General features: G+C 29.3%; 1 long non-coding RNA gene across 1 annotated transcript; it reads left to right on the forward strand.

The window, feature by feature from the left end:
- The first annotated feature begins 1,387 nt into the window (after positions 1-1,387).
- Positions 1,388-4,286, forward strand: LOC136076425 (uncharacterized). The gene is made up of 2 exons (XR_010636259.1): positions 1,388-1,428; positions 4,225-4,286. It is a non-coding gene; the product is annotated as an uncharacterized LOC136076425 (long non-coding RNA).
- The last annotated feature ends 11,345 nt before the right edge of the window (positions 4,287-15,631 follow it).

Raw genomic sequence — 15,631 nt, forward strand, 5'->3', positions numbered from 1 at the left:
ATAATCTTTATTATATAAAAAACATGGCGGTCTAAAAAACATCATTAGGCAACGGAAGAAAAATGATTAATTTCAAGTAAAAATGTTAAAAAAGAGTTTGCAGACTTGACTCAAACAGCTTTATGAAAAGTTCCTTTCTAAGATTTCTTTTCGCTACATCAGTTTATAATAAAACCAGTTGCTTTTTTCATTAAATTGTAGAATTATAATTATACTTTCAATTTGCAAAGAGTGTAATTTATTAATGTCTCAAATTTACTATTTAAAGTTAATTTATAACCGAATTATTCGTATAAAACAGCAAAAAACAGTCTTAAAAGCCAAAATATTTTTATAAAAAGCAACTTTTTGACATGCCACTCTTTTCTAACGTTTTTATACACTACAAGCAAGAACATTAAAAAGAGGAGGCTGAATAAGTGCGAATTTCATTACTGCGAATCTACATAAGTGCGAAGCAGTTGCAAAAACTGGCATAAGTGCGCCGAAAGAATTTGCAAACATTGGCATAAGTGCGAACTGGCATAAGTGCGAACTGGCATATGTGCGAATCAATTGCAAAAACAGGCATAAGTGCGAACTGGCACAAGCGCGAAGTGGCATAAGTGCGCCGAAAGAATTTGCAAACATTGGCATAAGTGCGAATTGGCATAAGTGCGAACTGGCATAAGTGCGAACTGGCACAAGCGCGAACTGGCATAGGTGCGCCAAAAGATTTTATAAACATTTGCATAAGTACGAATCGGCATAAGTGCAAACTAGCATAAGTGCAAATTAATTGCAAAAACTGGCATAAGTGCAAAAAAGTCAAAATTATTATTGTGAAAATAATAGTCACTGATAACTGATAGAGAGCCAAGATGGGTCCCGGGGCAAATTTCTTTATGGGCCCTATCTTGGCTGAAATTAAGCACCATGTAATGCCAAATTAGCTACTTTTTTTTTCTCCCATTTTATGGGAGAAAAAAAAAAAGTAGCCCGGCTTTCTTTAAGAGTCCTGCTCCGTACTATTAAATAAAGCCGGGCCCCAGGGCAACACACCCGCCTAATCCTCCCTCTCTAAGGCCATGCCGATAACCACTGAAATAACCTCTGAGTTAATACTTAATTAAATTTTTACAACTTTTATGTCAACTACATCAACATAACTCTTCACATTTTGATTTTTCTATTGTTAAAGCAAACGGTATCCAATGACAACCAACCAAATGCAAAAAATTCAAAAATTAGTTTGAAGATGATATTCAACTCGTGCAAAAAACCAAATAATGAATAATAATTTTTACACTGACCACAAATATTATTTTTAATTACATTATTGATAACCCGACGATTACCACTATTTGTAATGATCATTCTCTTTTATACTTTTTATTTTATTTCGGTACGCTTAGTTAAAAACGGCAGGAAGATATGTCGAGCAGAACAGTAAGTATCATACCCTTATTGAAGGTTTTTTTAGTTTTTAAGTTTCATTTTATAAAAGGTTTTATAAAAGCTTTTAAATGCTCATAAAAATATTAGAATAATTTATTTATGCTATAATAAACATATTCAAAAAAAGCACTATTTTAATATTTGAAAAAACTTTTAAAAAACTTTTCCTTTTGGGTTGCCATAAAGTACGTACGAAGTTATGGGTTTCCATAAAGTACGTTTAAAGTTATTTTTTATAAACTTTTCTGGTTTTTGAAAGTTCATTCAAAAATTTAATAAAGCAAAAAAGAGCACAACCACAACTGATATAAATAACACTATAGTCATTAAATATTGATATTCATTAGAGTCATTAGAATAAACTCAAGTTTATTACATAATTAGACAAGAAGTTGTTTGTCAATATTTATAGTTTTATAGGTTAATAATAACCTATAGGTTATTTTAACCTATAGTAATCGAACAACTATTTTATAATTGTCCTTAATAACACGTTATTGGTGGTAGCCAGTCGGTTTTCAAAATCTGTAGTATCAGTATTTTTTATTTAAGAATGAAGGCAACGACATCAAAAAAATTGATTAGTTAAGGCCAAAAAGAAAAAATTTTTCAAGAGTTTTTTCATAAAAAAAATAGGCTAGGCTCCTTATGCAGGTAAGAAAACGGTTAAAAAATAACTTTTTTCGTTGTAATGAGGGTTTTAGGCCACTTTTGAAGATTTAAAAAAACGTGTAAACTTAAAATTACCTTAAATTATCAGCTTACTAGGGAGTTTTTAAAGCACATTTTTTATTCAAAATGGCGTATACATTTAAACAAGGAGATTTTAATTAAAAATCTTAAACTTCAATAAAAATGAACTAAAAACGGGTTCTAAAATATGGAAAATGGTTCATTACAAAGAAAATAAACTATATAATTAGGTTAAATTTCTTTTAAGATCAAAATATGCTTATTTTTTTTAAATTGATAACATAGTTGGGTGGGGTAATCTGGGCCTATATGTCAGTATTTGTTGCATTGTTAAAAATCTAATACTTTTACAGCAATAAATACTTTTAAAATGAAAACTAATGTAAATAAGATTTCCTTTTGTATTCATTTTCTGATTTTATTTTTAAACGGATTCATATAGACGATCATTAAAGATGTAACTTTCCATTGAAACTAGTAGATACCGGAGAGTAGCAGTTTTGAATCTTAGCACATCAAATTTATTTTTAAATAAACATTGCATTTTTAAAGAATAATGAACCTATAATATATAATACGAGAACATTTGGTTAATTTTTACTTGAGCATCCGTCTAATTTATTCCTTAAGTTTTTTTATCATGATTAGGCTTAATATAAGTACTTGGAATTTTGAATTGGAATATCATATATTCAATATGGAGAGTTATATTTTGATTTTTTTAATATATTTTATGTTTTTAAGTTATGGTTTACTGCGTTAATTGAATTTCCAAAATTTTTGGAAAACCGCTACGAGAGACTTGAAAATGTTTAATTTATTTATTTTTCTAGTTTGCTGTTTTGAACACATAAAGTTATTTTGCATTTAGCGCATTTATTGTAACACTATTATCTTCAAACATTTATTGTAACACTATTATCTTTAAACTTTTGAACAAAATGTTTAAATTGGATACATACTCAATGACTCAAGTCATATTTTACTATGAGTTGGTATATTTCATAAAAAAAAATCCGAAAAAGTAACATAGGCCCACATTTCCCCACTCAGTGGGCAGGGCCATCCCAAACGAATTAAAATTAAATCGATCGTTATTAAATCTATTCTAATATGAAATGATATGAATGAAATTTTTTGCTTATTCGGTTGTTTTTTAAACTGTTTTTTATCGGTTTCATAATTGTTTTTTTCAGAAAAGAAATGTTTTATTTGCACAAAGATTTGCGTATTTCGTTTTCCCCGAATGTCAGGGTATAATAAAATATTTTTTTTTATATTTTTATATACCGATTCTTATATATTTAAATACAGCTCAATGTTCTCTTTAAAAAAAAATTTTTTTAGAAATCATTTTTCCGTAAAAAAAAATAATTAAAATTCTTAACTATTACATTTGACCCCATTTTACTCTATTTGGGGAGAATTTTATAGCCAAATAAAAATTTAACCGTTATTTGCTAAGGAGGTTGTCAGGAACGCGTAAACAAGTAAGGTTTAGTAAAGTTTGCTTTCCTAAAGTTAATTTTAAAGCTAAATTTAAAAAAAAAAGATTTTTAAAATATGATTTTCTAATAAATTTTAAATAACATTAAACAAAAAAAAAATGAAAAATTTGATTTTTCTGAGGGATATACCAGCTTAATCTTAATTGCACCCCTCTAGCGCCGGCCCAGTATATTGTTCTCTATATTCGCTACAATATTCAACAAATATTTAAAACATTTTATTACTTCTATACTAAGAGTTATTATTCCGTAGTAAAAAAATTTAGTTTTTAGTTTGCAACTCAACTTTGAAAAAACATATTTCTTCATAATATTTACAGAAGTAAAGAAAACAGTTATATTCGAATGGAGAAAGTAATTTAAATAAGTGTTTTGGGTTAAAAATGGAATTTCATTAATTCGTTTTCAGATAAAACATTCCGGTACAAAGAAGAAGAACTGGTTTGTGACACACAAAATTTTTTTAAGTTTAGTTATAGAATGTTGGGGCGATTAGTATGTTCTTATTAAATTTAATATTAACGCTTCAATTTATTATATCAAAGTATAAAAAAGTCATAGTAAAAGAAAACTTTTCTTTTTTTAGTTAAACATTAAAATGGAAATACTCGAAGGCGAAAGAAAAAACTCAAAAATTTATTACCAAAATGGTTACTATTATCGTAAAGACAAAAATCGTATCGTAATCGTATGGCGGCGGTTTCAAATGTAAAGATGAATTTTGTAGAAGTCGTGCAACAAGTGAACCAAGCCAAGGGTTAGCATAAATAACGCCGCATAACCATTTCCCAGATTTTGAAAAAAAAGAAATTTTAAAATTAAACAATCAATAAAACGAGCTGCTGAAACTACAAGTGAAAGTTTGCGAGATATTTTTGACCAAGAAACTGCTAGTAACCAATCAGCACATCACGTTTCTTTTGGAATGATGGAAAGCACTATGTATCGCAGACGTAGATCAGTGCAGCCGCAATTACCAGCCAATTGCGGGGAATTAGACAACTCTTTGAGAGTAAACAACATAAGTAAGTTTTTAGACGGGACCGATTTTTACAAAGGGTACGTTCGTATAAATAACGATTATGCTCACATATTTATCGGGAAAACAGTCGTTGCTTCACCGACTGATTTGCACGTTGACGGGACATTTAAGGTAGTTCCGAGAATGTTTTATCAAATGATAACATTTGGATACATTTTGCTTGATCATGTAAGATAATCAATAAAAGATAATATAAGAAGGGTGTAAACAAGGAGTTCTATTTTTTCCGCGGTGTTTTTTAATACCGTTAGATTTTTTTAGAGCACCTTAATGAATTAAAAAAAAATATATATATATTCCCTGTTTTTTCTTGTTAACCCTCCATATATTATTATTTTTGTTATTATTGTTATTATTTTTATTACTACTGTTTTTTATAAATTCTAGTTGTTTTTATTAATTTGTTCTGCAAGTAAAGAATCAAGAAGTAAAGATTTTTTTGTTTTAGTTTATCCCAACTATTTTCATACTTATGACTAGAAAAACGCAAGAGCTGTATTCTCTTGCATTTTCCAAAGTTGCTGAACTCGTTCCACATTTGTCACCGTTACGGATAATGACGGACTATGAACAAGGATTGGTGAATACCTTGGAAATTCAATATCCTTTAGCTGAAATTTCAGGCTGTTGGTTTCATTACGTAAATGTAAGCAAAAAAATATTTAACTAAACATACAATAACCTTTGGTATAAAATGGCAATTTTAAAACTAAATTAAAATACAATTTAAAAAATATATATATTTATTTGTACTGAAAGTTTATGTTTGCAATTATTTATATTTAGGCTGTGGTTAACAAGTGTAAACATCTTGGATTGTTTGGACTTTTAAAATTGCCAGTTCACAGTGATTTGAAGAAATGGATAAGGCTATTATTGTGTCTTTCTTTGGTACCGCCTCACCATATTCAGCCAACATTAGGCAATTTGAATCCAATTTTGTTTGAGGTGTCATTAAGTATAAATGACTTCGCAAAATGTCAAAGTTTAATGACCTATATAAAAACATTTTGGATTGGGCGTATTGGCAGTAACAAAATTTCTGTTTTTGGTTGTCCCAGAAGAACGAACTCTGATCAAGAAAGCTTCCATGTCTCGCTTTTAAAACGAATAAAGATTGCTCATCCAAACATTTGGGTTTTTATAAGTAAATATATATATATATATATATATATATATATATATATATATATATATATATATATATATATATATATATATATATATATATATAATCTAAAATAAAAAAATAATTTTTTGAACTTATCTTTTATTTGCATTTAATTCTTTAAATATTTTAGCAGAAATAAGAAAGTTTGCAGAAGTCCAGCAACTTGATAAAGTACATTTAGAATGTGGACTTCAGATTCGTCGGAGACGAAAGCAGAAATATGTTTTAATTGATCGTAAAATCAGAGTTGCTGCTGACAATCAACTTGGCGTTAGTCGTATAAATCAACCACCGGAATTGGAAACAGTTTCATCATTTACGCAAGTTCAAATAGAGCCCTCACAGCCTAATTTAATTCTATCAATACCACGTGATGTAGCTATAGTGCAAAATACCTTCCAACTCGGAGAAAACTTACATAGTTCTACCGAAATTGTTGAAGTCACGGAGACTTTAAGAGTAGTGGATGAAACTAATGGAACAACACGTCCTGTTTGTTTAGAAAATACTTTAAACTTCGCTGCTGTTCCCTGTGGACACATGGTTTGCACAATGTGTATACCACATTTACAGTTAAAATGTCCTCGTTGCCGAGCAACAGTTGTTATGTTTATACAAACATTTGCATGATCTGCTTGATAAATGTTCATATACAAACTTTTTTGTTGAAATTTAACAGTATAGTTGTATTCAAAACTAAATTTATTTGAACTTACAAAAAAATATTTTTATTTGAACTTACAAAGAATCATAATATTTACAAATAAAATAAATAAATAATAAAACATTAAACTTGAGATTTCGAAATGCAATTTTGTTTGTCGAATAAATAAAAATTATGTTTATTATTTAAGAAAATTGTAGCCACTTAATACTATCATCAATATGAAAGTATCATTTTTACAGACCTATATGGGGCTGTTAATACGTGACAGTTTTAAGGTGGGAGGGGGTTTCAGAAAGTGTTACCAAATGTCACATGGGGGAGGGGGGTTAGCTTCAGTGTAACGTGACAAATTTTTAAAAATTTAATTTCCAATCACAGTGGAATCAATGAAAATGTTAGCGAAAAGTTGCAAAATTGGGTAAAAATAACGCCACGTTTCATATTGGAAAAAGGGAGGAGGTTGACAGAAAATGTCATAAAATGTCACATGGGGGAAGGGTGGGGTGTCTAAAAACAGCCAAAAAGGTGTTTCGTATTATTTGAGCAGCCCCTAACTTAAAAACAAACGAATATTTAAATTAAATTTAAAAGCAACTAAAACATTATCATAAAGGTCTTTATTCTATGTAGTAAAGTTCAAGTTCCGCATAATCGCTTTGCCCGAATAGTGAAGAAATGGATAAGGCTATTATTGTGTCTTTCTTTGGTACCGCCTCACCATATTCAGCCAACATTAGGCAATTTGAATCCAATTTTGGATTCAATGTAACCAGGGGGTTTAGGTGGTCTAGAACCCCCTAGTATTTAAAACTAATAATTTTCTTTGATGAAACTTCAAAAAAATGTTTTTTGATGAAACTTCAAAACAAGGGTTTAAAGATCACATCAATAAATTTCTGGAAAAATTACAACACTGCGGGTTTCAATAAATGAAAAATAATTGAAGTAAGAAATCTTTTAAAATATGAAATTTACATTGCCTATGGTTAAGTTAATAATGCTCTAGGTATGAAGGATATGTATATATTTGAACATAATTTTAAAATTTAATTTCAAAAGACAAAAAATGAAAACTGAAAAACTGAAATGGAAAAACTTTTATGAAAAACTAAATGTAGTAAAACGCGTGAAAATTTAGTACATACTGATAAAGACCGCAAAAGATAAAAACGTGGCTGTAGTGTACATTGAGATCGATTGTATATGTGCCACAGCGTAAAAATGACTAAAAAAAAGGTTCTCTTCACATTTCGGAGTTAGATTATTTGTATAAATTACGACAATTAAAGTAAAAGATGTTAACGTTGTTCTGGTTGCGCTTTTTATTAGTTGCTTAAAATCATAGAATTTTAACATTGATTTTATTTCAGTGTAATCACTTGACCTCATGTAATTAACATTAGGATCTCTAATTAAAATTGTTTCTAATAAATTAGGTTAATTAGGATTAGATATCATTACTGAAAATAGGTTAGAGAAATTGTGGCTAAGGTATTTCGAGCCATCCGGTGGGCAATGTAGGACACAAAACAATATACTCTTCGTCTTTGGAAGTATTTTTTCGAAACAAACGCTCTCTATTTCGTTGGATTTGAGATCGTTACGTCTTACCCAGTTTAACTTATTAGATATGTAAACGGCTACACATCCACCACGTCTGCTTTTACGTATGCTGCTTAGAAATGCATAACCCTCGATATGATATAGTTCACTAGGGTCGTCCTTGCTTATTTGGGTTTATATGGGCGAATATGTCAATGTTTTTGTTGCAGTTAAACAAATAAATGATGCTAAATGTTCCATAGGCCACGGATATTTAAATGAAAACATTGTAAGCTTTTCATATACAGAATATTTTCAAGTTTCTCCATCACTGAAATAATATGGTTCAAATACATTGGTCCAGGTCATAGTTCTATGTCACCTGATAATAATAACATAACTCTTAGGAAAGCATGTTCTTTTAGTATAATTTTATTTTCTGGTTGGTATTGCCATAAAAATATTTGTATAAATTTCAACTCAAATTCTATAGTTTCAAGAGTTGTTTCAGAATAACATATCAAATTTGAATTTTGCAATGACGTCACTTTAACAGTTATTGTAGCGTAGATTAGAAGTGTAATATAGATATAGGTAAACATTTTAAGAAAGTATACTTAGATACATGCAATATTTATAAAGAAAACAGCTTTAAATTGAAATATTTCATACGAACCTGGCTGATGGCGTAGAATAAAGTAATAATATGATGTAACTTCCAAATCTATATTATTGTTTTTTCTTCTTTTATAACTTCATATTAAAATATAAAGTACACCCCCCACCCCCGCACACACACACACACACACACACACTACTGTGTAACGTCTAGAAAGACGTCTTTAGTTTGTCCGGATACGACGTTCTCAAGACTTTTATATGAGACCAATTTAGGATGTCTAACGGAGAAGAAATCTAATATAAATGAGTGCAGCATAGAGCCACCGAACTAGTTACATCAATTAGCCGTTTGTGCGATGAAGATCGATCCTCCTAGCACAACTAACTAATTGATGAAGCTAGGTCGGTTGCTCAACGCTATACTCATTTAACTATCATGTCTCTTCAAACCAAGAGGGGGGGGGATCAAACTTTACATGGTCATAATTTTTTTGGCATATATGTATACATAAAAACAGTGATCGATTAACAAAATAATAGATTATTAGAAATAATTTTCTAATATTCGTGTTCTAAAATTATGACCATAAAAAGTTTGATTCATTCCCTCCCCTCCCCTTCGATTTGAAGAGATATTAAACTTTGATGGGTCATAAAAACCGAACACAGCATATTATTTCTGGAAATTTTAAATTTGTAATTGAAAATAATTTAATTATGGTAAAATAACTACATAACTCTTAGGAAAGCATGTTAGTTTTTTTTTAGTTTTTTTTGGTTCCCAGGCTGCAATCATTACAGTACTTGGCAAAGCATCCTTATTTGACATTAACATAAACATATACATGTTTGGAATAATTAAACACTAAAAATTGAGGTCAACGCCCCCTGATGAATCGATATCATTTATAACAAAAGACTTGAGTTCAGTTAAAATCCATATTTAACCATAAGTTTATTTATGCTTGGGTTAAGTAAAGTGTTACAAAATATAAGAAAAGTATACTAAGAATAGTACTTTGATACTAAGAATACTAAGAAAAGTACTTTGAAATACTAAGGCATACTAAGAAAAGTACTTTGAAAAATGCTAGTATAAAAAATAAATTTTCATATCTTTTTTTCTTATTTCAATATATGGTGTCTTTGACCTAATATGTAGAGTTAAGACATTAGAATAGAAAAAAATTGTTTCTATGGCTTCATTTTATTTTTCATTTTGATTAATATTTGAAAAATAAAATATTACCATTTCCCTGGTAAAATTGATATGCTGAACCTAAAAATTAAGTATGGTTAATATTAAATCAGTTTTTGAATGACTAACACAATATTGGTTTTGCATGGTTTTGCTTACCTCAGGCCCAACTATGCAATGACTAAATTAACACTCAGTAATAAAATTACAATTAAAATTTTATTTTTTTGGAAATACGAGTTGATTAAAAATGTTACATTTAAAAAAGTTGACAAACTTGATTTCCTTACAAATTAAAAGTTCATAAACTTAATGTTCAGGCCCGTGTACAGGCCTGACATATAAACATATATTGCCCGTATATGAACAACAATTGTTAACTATAAATATAGTTTAAAATAAATAAATAAGACATGGAAATTCATGAACTTTGCTTTAAAAGAAAAAATTTAAAATGTTTTGTGTGATGCTCGGATTAATTGTAGGAATTACAACTTGATTAAATTGGTTGTCACAGCATGCTTTACTCTATGTTCACTATGCATGCTCACTGGACAAGTTACGGCAATAAAGAAGAGAATAAGTATTTTGAAAAACAAAAACTTGTTTATCAAAACGGCAAACAACTTGTAAATATTTTATATAAAGAATATTTTAAACATTGTTTGGAGTAACCTCGTAATTCATTGGAAAGTTCAACAATCTCTTTTAATACTTTTATTAACAAAGACTGTAACACGAGCCCACTACCGGGCCTAACCAACTTTGGAAAAAACGTTTATTAAGGCCCAAATTATTAGGAGCCTTTGATAAAAAAAGATCTAAACGGCTTCGTGGCATTGAGGCCACTAAGCCTAAAAGAAGCCTCACGCCAACTTTTAAATTGAGTTTTAGACAAAGAAAATAATAATATTTACTGAGTATTTTTTAAAAATAAAAATATTCAAGAGTCCCCCACTAAGAAAAAGTTGAAAAATCTATTCGGTGCACTTATGTTACCGCCCTCTTATTCCAAAATTTTCAAAATTTTTCGGCGCACTTAGTAAAGAATGCACTTATGTAGATATTTGCAAATTCTATTGACGCACTTATGCCAATGTTTACAAAATCTTTCGGCGCACTTATGTCAGTTCGCACTTATGCCGCACTTATGCCAGTTTTTGCAATTGATTCGCACTTATGCCAGTTCGCACTTATGCCAATTTGCACTTATGCCAATGTTTGCAAATTCTTTCGGCGCACATATGCTAATTCGCGCTTGTGCCAGTTCGCATTTATGCCAGTTTTTGCAATTGGTTCGCACTTATGCCAGTTCGCACTTATGCCAGTTCGCACTTATGCCAATGTTTGCAAATTCTTTCGGCGCACTTATGCCACTTCGCGCTTGTGCCAGTTCGCACATATGCCAGTTTTTGCAATTGATTCGCACTTATGCCAGTTCGCACTTGTGCCAGTTCGCACTTGTGCCAGTTCGCACTTATGCCAGTTCGCACTTATGCCAGTCGCACTTATGCAAATTCGCAGTTATGAAATTCGCACTTATTCAGTCGCCCCATTAAAAACTATGGCAAGTTAAAACTTTTTCCTCGTTCAGCGAAATTAACAAATACCAACGTTTTTAACAACATCTCGTAGAACTTGAAATATTCAAAAAATTATATTTTACTAAAATTTTTACCAGCGCAATATAACTTAAGAGAAGCTATTTTAGCAGAAGTCGTTGAAATTTTTAATATATTATGTGTGGAACCTGGCAAATAAAAGTTTTACTTGTTGACTTTTTATCGTCCTTGAAAACTGCGTATTTTACAGAGCTATCCTTAAGTACATCGAGCAGTGACTGCACTAAAGTATAAAAACCAAAGTCAGAATTTTGATGACTAAATGAATTTAAACCATTATATAGATATTATAAAACATGTTAAAACCGATTATAGACTCTTAAAGTTTTAATGAATATACGAATGATGTGGTTGAAGTAGACGCGAATGTAAATTAGAAAAAAAAAATTGTAAAGAGAAAAATGTTGTTTAAAAAAGCGATGGAAATAAATAACATTTACATGAAATATAGCGCTTTTCAAAATATTATGTTATAACTCTTTAAATTATCTGGATTTTAAAGTTGTTAGACTAAAATTAGTAAGTAATTAACATACTTATAGCAATTTTAAATATGCCTAATATGCTATATTAGGCATATTTAAAATTGCTATAAATATGCCTAATATAGCCTAATATGCTAACTTTTGATTTAATTCACAAACATACTTTTTTTATTGCTACATCTTGCTTTTATACTCAGATATTTTAAAGCTTATATATGTTAGCTTTAATAATTTCATAAATATGGCTGCCACTAGGCGCCACTTTGGTTTTCTTTTACGTTTGAATTCTTTTAATTAACAAAAAATCTGTGATTGCGCTAAAAAAAATTTATTTGCACAAAATTTTAAAAAACGCGGAAAACACAATACTGTCCTACTTATACTAAATGTATTGCTTAAACAATAATATATTATATATATATATATATATATATATATATATATATATATATATATATATATATATATATATTTATATATATATAATATATATATGAAAATGATTTTAATACCACATTAATGAAGGATAGCAAAAATAAACAACTCGGCAGACCTACATTATTATTTACAGAACCATCATTTAAAACAAAGAAAAGAAAAGTTGAAACTTTGTCAGCTTCATACTCTTATGAGTTTTTGTTTGCTAAGCTTGTACAAGTAGTATGGATTGTTAAAGATTTTTGGTGATTATGAATATTTGGGAACAATAAACCCATACAAATTTGTAAAATTCTCTAGACGCTCGTAAATTCTGCTAATTTGAAAAACTAATTAATTATGCTAGAATATAATTTTTTTACAGGAAAACAAGTTTATCTAGCGACGTTAACAGCACGTGTAATAACACTAGTTATTCATATTAAACTTAAATAAGTTTTGCTTTCCACGAGCTAGGATCAAAGCAAGGATCTCATAATAAAACGCATGCAAAATAGTGTACATAGCACAAATAAAACATATGCAACTTATAAAAATTAGTTGTTGCTAAGCAAAATTAGGTACCCATAGCAACTAAATAAAAATATTACTTTTTTTAAAAGCGCGACCTCATATTGTTACATATTTAAAATATCTGCAAATACCAAAACTATAATTTTGCTATCCGATATTTGGTATCCATAGCAACAAATTAAAAAAATAACTTGCCTCAACAAAGCTGTATAAAAATTTGTTTTTATTTAACTTAATAAAAGTCGTTAATAGTTTTACCGGCCCTTTTTCCCTACTTTCTTCACCCCGCATCCGATAGCCATCTAAACTAACAAAAAATACAATTATTTTTTACCTAACACAGTTTGATCTATAATTGTACTGATTTGTAAATAAAACAGGAATTCTTTTTTGCATTAGCCAGTTTTGGTATAGAAAACTTACTCAATAATGAAATAAAATACAATAATAAAAATTAAAGCTTTTTAAATTTCTGAGAAGCTTTTAAATTTCTGAGAAGATATTTTTAATTAGCGTTTGAATATTTTGTTTAGAAAGATTCTCAGTGGTCAACAGAACAAAAAGAACTATTGGAAGAAATGTTTAGAAAATTTATCAGAGATAAAAACCTTGGATGGCTCACACCTATCCAACTTAAATTCTTCCATTTTGCGCGGTGGGGACTGAACTCTAGTTGTGTGGGTAAATAGTCGAAAAAACGTCCTTAATATCTGTATTTGAATTAATATTTATTTGTATTTATCTCATCTTTTAAATTCAACTCGATGGGTAACAGAGGTAACTGTGCAGTAATAAGGTGTTCGAATAGCCATTATAAACTTTTTAAGTGGAAAAAACAAGAATGTAATGTTCATGAAAATTTGAAAAAAGAACAATATGGCTGTAATCGTTCTTTCAATCTTTACTGTTTTCCAAGTTCTTTAAAAAATTCTAGAGAAAGAGAAAAGTGGAAAATTTTATAAAAATAAGAAAAAATGGAATCCTTGCCTTTAGTATCTACAATTTTTCTTTTTCTTGGCTGAGCTTTTTTTTGGTATTTTTTTACAGTTGGGTTGTTTTTTATGAAATGCTCATTCATTATGCTTTTTAATCTACGCACTCCTTTCATATAGCAGTAGGTACTCTTCATGCGGTTGATTTCAGCATGAAGACTTTCTCCACCTTGCTCTCCATAAGTACCTAGTCCTACTCCCCATTTTTTAATGAAAGGTAATTCATGGTACTCCAGCAAATGAAGCTTGGGTGTGATTGAAGCGTTTGGCCAGTTTTCACGGAAGTACTTCATGAAATCTTTGATTCGATTTTCTATAACCAATAATATGTATATATATATATATATATATATATATATATATATATATATATATATATATATATATATATATATATAGTTCTATAGTTTGTTGGCTTTAGGAAGAGCGGAAGGAAAAAAGTGATTCTTACGCCAACACATACGTCACTTTTAATTACTTTTGACTTTCGTCCAACATTTCCGTGTTGGACGAAAGTAAAAACCATTAATTTAATTACAAATTAATCGTTTTTTAAAAAAACCACAAAAACGCAAATTTAATTGACCAGAATGTTTTTAAAAACATTCTGAATGTTTTTATAACATTTTGAATGTTTTTAACAATATAAACAATGTTTTTATTTTTATTTTTTTTAATAAAATGTTTTTATTTTTATTTTTTTTAATAAAATGTTTTTATTTTTATTTTTTTTACTGTAAATCATGCGCGGAGTGTTGCTACATCGACTATCTTATAGCCTGACTCGCAAGGGAGTGCTGCTACATCGACTGACAAATAGCCTGACTCGCAAGGGAGTGCTGCTACATCGACTGACAAATAGCCTGACTCGCAAGGGAGTGCTGCTACATCGACTGACAAATAGCCTGACCCGCAAGGGAGTGCTGCTACATCGACTGAGGGTTTGGTTGGGGCAGGCAGTCTATCATTATTAAAAAAAAAAATTCCGGTCTTGCATTTTAATTTTTACTTTTTGTCAACAAAATATCGAAAAAACTTTCGGACAACATCTAAGGGTTCTATATATATATATATATATATATATATATATATATATATATATATATATATATATATATATATATATATATATATATATATATATATATATATATATATATATATATGATTTAAAAAAACGAAGATAAAGATCAAATAACAAAAATAATTTTCTCTATTTATTGTGTTCTGCCAAATTATAACATATGACATACCAAGGTCCTGTTTGTTATCTTCATTGAACTGATTGCAGGAGTTAATAAGCTTGTGACATATTCCAAATTTAGAGAAAAGTACCTTGAAGTTTTTACAAACTTTAATAGTTTCTCTATGTATATGAGAGTAGCATCTTCAATAATTCTTGGTATAATACTTGTTGAATCCAATGCAAATATATCTGAAAAGTTTATTAGTGAAGTTGATGACGATGATATTGATAATGTTGTTAAACTTGATATCGGAGTTGTCTGACAAGTTTTTTGATGTTTCTTTCGTTCTGACAGTTGTTTGACTTTAAACAATATACCACAACCTTGCTTGCATACTTCTTGCAAATTTTTTATCATTTCAATGACATTGGTTGATAAAATTAACCCATCACTTGGAATTGAAAAGGAACATTTAGGGCATTTTGTTTTTGATATTAGTTTACCAATGATAAGTG

Source organism: Hydra vulgaris, chromosome 02 (genome assembly GCF_038396675.1).
Source record: "Hydra vulgaris chromosome 02, alternate assembly HydraT2T_AEP".
Taxonomy (NCBI): Eukaryota; Metazoa; Cnidaria; class Hydrozoa; order Anthoathecata; family Hydridae; genus Hydra; species Hydra vulgaris.